The sequence below is a fragment of the Monodon monoceros genome, unplaced genomic scaffold, assembly GCF_005190385.1.
Source record: "Monodon monoceros isolate NGI ecotype Baffin Bay Population unplaced genomic scaffold, NGI_Narwhal_1 Super_Scaffold_6, whole genome shotgun sequence".
Classification (NCBI taxonomy): Eukaryota; Metazoa; Chordata; class Mammalia; order Artiodactyla; family Monodontidae; genus Monodon; species Monodon monoceros.
Window position 1 is genome coordinate 90,494,243 of NW_021703783.1, and position 6,000 is coordinate 90,500,242.

Sequence of the window (6,000 nt, forward strand, 5' to 3'; positions counted from 1 at the left end):
ATGAGATGCCAGGGAAAGTCTTGGTTGGGGTGGAGGGCTGGAGGGGGTCATCTGGAAAGGTCTGCCTTGATCTTAAAAAGGAGCACAAGGAGGGAACCCCTTGGCGGTCCAGTGGTGAGGACTCCACGTTCTTACTGCCGAGGGCCTGGGCGCAATCCCCGGTGGGGGAAATAAGTTCCCACAAGCCGCATGGTGCGGCCAAAAGCGGGGTGGGGCACAAGGAAGGGAGGCCTCTTTCTCCCAGCCTTTGGACACTGTTGGATGAAGTCCCCACATTGCCACCATCTTGCCTCATTAATGTGCTAAAAATGGCCGAGCAGAAAGAAAGAAGAACCAGGACCCCGAGCCATCAAATCACCCAGGCTTGGCACTGCCCTGCCTCAGGACTTCTTGTCTCATAAGGAGCATCCCATGGGCAGCCCCCGTATCCAGCCGGTTGAGTCCAGCGCCCTGCCCATCCTCACCACGCTCTGTTGTCTCCCACCAGCACCCCCAGACCTCCCTCGAGTCCATCCTCTGTCTTCATGACTCCCTCAGCCCAACTCGGGCTGCCTGTGTAGCACCTGGGCTATGGGAACGTCCTCCTCACCGGCTCCCTCCCACGCCACCCTCTCCTCAGGCAGGGCTGCCTGGACAAACCAAAAACTCTGGCCAACCTATGAACAGGTGCCCCACCTGAACCACTTAAAGACAATGAGAGATCACTTCCACCCCACCCCACTAAAAAATAGCTCAAATTAACAGGACTAATGATACCAAGTGTCTGAGGATATGAAAAACTGGAGTTCTCACGAACTGCTGGTGGGAGTGTTCTTGGTACCAGCACAGTGAGGAACTGTTGGCTTTTTTTTTGGCCGCACTGCACACTATGTGAGATCTTAGAAGTCCCAGCAGTTTCTTATAAAGTTAAATACGCACCTACCCTGGGACCTAGGATTTCCACTCCTGCGTATACACCCAAGAGAAATGAGTGCTTAGGTTTATAAAATGACTAGTACAAAGATATTCATATGAGCCTTACTCATAGTAACCCATATCTGAAAACAATACACGTCTATCAAGAGTAGAATGAATAAACAAATGGTGGCATATTCATTCATTAGAATACTATACTGCAACAAAAAAAGAATTATTAGGACTTCCCTGGCGGTTCAGTGGTTAAGACTCCGAGCTCGCACTGCAGGGGACACGAGTTCGAACCCTGGTTGGGGAACTAAGATCCTGCATGCTGCGTGGCGTGGGCAAAATTAAAAAAAAACATTACTGCTACATGCAACAGCATGATGAGTCTTCTAGACATAATGTTAAGTGAAAGAAGCCAGCCACGAAAAGTCCATTTACAGGAAGTTCAAGAACAAGCAAAACTGTCGCTATGGTGATAGTCATCTGGGCTCCGGGTAGGGTGGGGCACATTGACTAGTGGGGACTTTCTGGGGTGCCAGAAATGTAGCATATCTTGACCTGGGTAGTGGTCACACGTAAAAATTTGCCACTTTGCACACTTAATGATTTGTGCATTTGACTGTGTGAATCACATCTAATTAAAAAAAAAAATCCAGGGTTCCAGCAGGTGCCCAGGTGAGGCTCCTGGGGAAAACCCCAATAACCTGTCACACAGGGAATCTGGCCGAAACTACAAGGTTTGGCTGCTAGGTCTGGCCTCCTCAGACAGCCAAGTATGTGCTACGGAAAGAGCACAGGGTGGGGTATCAGACAACCCCATAGGGGTTCAAACCCCAACTGCTGCCTCCAGCTGGCTACATGAATCTCACAGAGTCACATCCCTCTCTGGGCTTTATTTTCCCATCTCTTAAATGGGAATGATAATGTCTACCACAGAGGGTTATTCAGGTATTAAATTACCAACTGGTTCAATGATCTATTACTGTATAATCAACTACCGTAAACTTAATGGCTTAGAAAAACAGTTCTTTATTATCACTCCTGGCCCCGTGGATGGACTGGGCTCAACTGGACCATTCTCTTGGTGTCTGTTTTGCAGTTGCAGTCAATGGTGGCTGGGCTGGACGTCCAAGACGGCTTCTTCATTCGTATATCTGGTGCCTCAGCTGGGGTGAAGGTGGCAGCTGGGGGGCCACAGGACAGATCTCTACCTTTCTCCACGTGGCCACTTCACGTGGCTAGCTTGGGCTTCCTCACAGCATGGCAGTCTCAGGGCAGTCTGTAGTCCGACTTCTTACATGGCAGTTCACTTCCCTTAGAGAGTTTCAAGTGATGCTGGTGGAATCTACAAGCCTCTTATGACTCAGGCTTGGAAGTGCTGTGGCACTTCTTCCGATCAAATTAATAAAAAACACGTCACTGGACTTCCCTGGTGGCGCAGTGGTTAAGAGTCCGCCTGCCAATGCAGGGGACACGGATTCGAGCCCCGGTCCGGGAACATCCCACATGCCGTGGAGCAACTAAGCCCATGGGCCACAACGACTGAGCCTGCGCTCTAGAGCTCACGAGCCACAACTACTGAGCCCACGTGCTGCAACTACTGAAGCCTGCGTGCCTAGAGCCTATGCTCCACAACGAGAAGCCACCTCAATGAGAAGCCCACACGCTGCAACAAAGAGTAGCCCCCGCTGGATGCAACCAGAGAAAAGCTACGTGCGGCAACGAAGACCAAATGCAGCCCAAAATAAATAAGTAAATAATAATAATAAAAAAAGCAAGTCACAGGGCCGGCCCATAGTCAAGGGGAGGGGACAGCCCCTGATCATGGATGCTGGGGGGTGATTCACTGGGAGCTAGCTTTCTTCTCTGCGCTCTGGCTTCTCCACCTAACTCTCCACCTCCTCCTTCTCAGTCTCCTGAGAATTCTCTTCTTCTGTCCCGCCCTCTAATGTTGGGGTTCCCCAGGGTCTGTCCTCAGCTCTCCTGTCTTCTCCTTCTACATGTTTTCCTGTGACAAGCTTGATCTCTGTCTTTGATCTCTTGTCCTTGGCTTTTGTCTGTCTGCAACCCAAGCCTTTCTTGGGAACTCCAGACCTGGGCAGCCTCAGTCTCAAGGCTGCTATCAAGGCCCTGTCTTCCCTCCAATTTGTTCCACTTCAGTTACTTACAAGAGGCCACAATCAGCACAGAGGCCGCAGCAAACCCAGCCTGGGAGGTCAGGGGAGGCTTCTTGGAGGAGGGGGCCCTGGAGCTGAGGAGGAACTAGCTAGACTAAGAGGGTGGAGAGAGTATTCCAGGTCAAATGAACATCACATTCAAAGGCACTAGATGGGAAAGGAAAGCCCATTCGGGGACAGAGCAGCTGGGTTTGGCTGGAGTTTGGAGTGCGTACAGGGATCCAAAATGAGGCCAGAGGAACAGGCCAGAGCTAGAATAGAATTCAATCTGCAAGGAGGGTAGGGACCCTGCCTCCAAGCTCTAGCTTCATTCTTCTTTTATAAAAAATATTTATTTATTTATTTGGTTGCACTGGGTCTTAGTTGCAGCTTGTGGGCTCCTCAGTTGTGGCGTGGGAATTCTTAGTTGTGGCATGCGTGTGGGATCTAGTTCCCTGACCAGGGATCAAACCTAGGCCCCCTGCATTGGGAGCTCAGAGTCTTAACCACTGCACCACCAGGGAAGTCCCTCTAGCTTCATTCTTAACCCAGTGGGGAGCCATTGGGGAGTTTTAGGTGGGCGGTGCCCTGGCTCAGGACGGAGGTCTGGGCAAAGACGGGGCTGTGGGCAACATCAGCACGGGGGGTTGGTGAAGGCTCTGAGTCGGTCTCAGGGTGGCAAGTAGCAGGGTGGGGGCGGGGGGTTGGAGAGGGGGACAGGACCCTAAGGAAGAGCAGTAAGTGGGTTCCCAGCAACCGGAGGGAGCGGATGCTTTGAGAAGGGAGTGGCCGACTGGGGCTGGGAGAAAAGGCCCACCAAGGGCCCACTGAATTTCGTCAGGCCACAGAGGGTGGGGAGCCATGAGGGGGACAGAGGCTGTGAGGGGAGGACAGAGAAGTGTTGTCACTTCCTTGTCACCTTTACTCTTTACACCTTGTCAAACTTTACTCCGGCTCCTTTTTCTAAGGCCTAGAGCTTCAGTCACCCCAGGCCCACCCCATCCAGGGGCTCTGGGACCATCTCACCCTCAGCTCCAGGGACCTGCAGCTCCTCTGGGAAGGGGGGGGGGCAATGTCACCTCAGAAGGCACTAATGATGCAGACCCTCCCCTCCCCGTCCCATGATGCCTGAGAGAGGCAGGATGAGGAAGGAGTAAGGGCTGAGGTCAGTGGCGGGGGGTAAGGGGACCAAGACAGCCCTCCATCCGTATCCTAGCTCCTAGCTCTGCAAACTTGGGCAAGTTATACAAATTTTCTGTGCCTCAGTTTCCTCATCTGTAAAATGGGGATAGTAGTTCATACCCCGCAGGAGTGTTGTGAAGCTCAAAAATGAGCCAATACATATAAAATGCTGAGAAGAGTGCCTGGGACAGAGTAAAATGCAATTAAAATGTTAGTTCTCATTGTGGTGGCTGTTATTGTTATGGGGTGGTGATGAGGATTAAGTGAAATGATGGAAGTAAAATGCATGGCATGGGGCCCAGAATACAGTAAGTATTTCAAAAACAGGAGCTATTATTTTATTATTATTAGTCAGAAGTCAGCTGGCTGTCCCTGCCCCCTGCCATTCCCAGGAGATCTGGTTAAACTTGGTCCAAAACCCGACCCCATGTTCTGTGAGAATCCAGGCCTCTTCCTCCCATTTTGGCAGATTCCCACTTGTCACTTTTCAGGGCATCCTGAGACTTCCCGTCTCTCGGGGTGGGATGTGTTGCCAGGTACAAAGCCAGACCCCTTCAGGGGCTCTATGATACATCCTCTGGAAAAGAGTGTCTTGTTAGCAAGCTCTCACCAACTTGCCCCTGCGCCATCTCGACCCCAGCAGGTGGGGGCAGCTGGCAGTCTGGGAGGAGCCCAGTGTGCCCTCTCCTCCTGGCCACCCCTTTACCACCCTTGGATGCTACTGCCTATCTTTGTCCCCAAGCCCATGCCTCATTCTGCATCTATCCCAGTCCCCAGCCTCTGATTTTTCCCCTCCCATCCAATCTGCACACCACCAGTGTGGGTTTTCTAAAACAGGGTTTTCCCTTTGTGAAACCCTGCTCTGAGCCCCTGCTGCCCTAGGATCAAGTATTGGCACATGAGCCCCTGCCCCTTCAGGATCCCTGGGCTCTGGGTTTCCACTCCACGAAGGCACCTGCAGCTCCTAAGTGTGCCCAGCCAGGCACTCATCTGTCCTCACCCCTCTCCTCCACATGCACCTGCCCACTCCCCGCCCCTCCTCTGGGAGACCCAGTAGAGTCAGGACTCAGATCAGTCATCACCTGCCACCTCCAAGATCCCCCAGATGGGGCTAGATGCCCACTCTGGCTTCCACAGCCCTTCTACTTGACATGTTCTCTCCACATGGCTCCCCTAGACTGTGAGCCCCCCAAGCCAGGGACCAGCTCTGATTCACTTCTGTTTCCCCAGGACCCAGCACAGAACACATGGAGTCTCGGTATGATGTATGTTTGTTGGTTGACTTACTGACTGACTGATTGACTGACTGGAAGTGAACGACTACCCAGCCAGGCACCCTCAAGACAGGGCACAGCCACAGCCTCAGCCTCACCCTCACTCCCACGCCAAAGGGCAAAGGTCTGGGTCTCCCCGTAAATCAGCCTGGAAGCCCAGCAACCAGCTTGAGGTGCTAGGAGCTAATGGCAGTTTCTGGCACATGAAAGAGCCTAGGCTGTAACTGTGAGTCATCCCTGTCATCCCAGCGTCCCATCTGACTTTACAAGCTGACTCTGAGGCCCGGGAAAGGAGGAGCTCACATTGAGGGAGCTCCTGCCTTGAGCAGACTTTTAGACAACAACTCTTTGAAGGGCTGAGCCCATTTACAGAGGAGGAAACTGAGGATCAGAGAGGGGACATGACTCACCAAGGTCAGTAATTTACTGAGTCACATCATGGCATGTCTGGCTCCAGCGCCCAAATCTTCTTACTCAGGCCACCT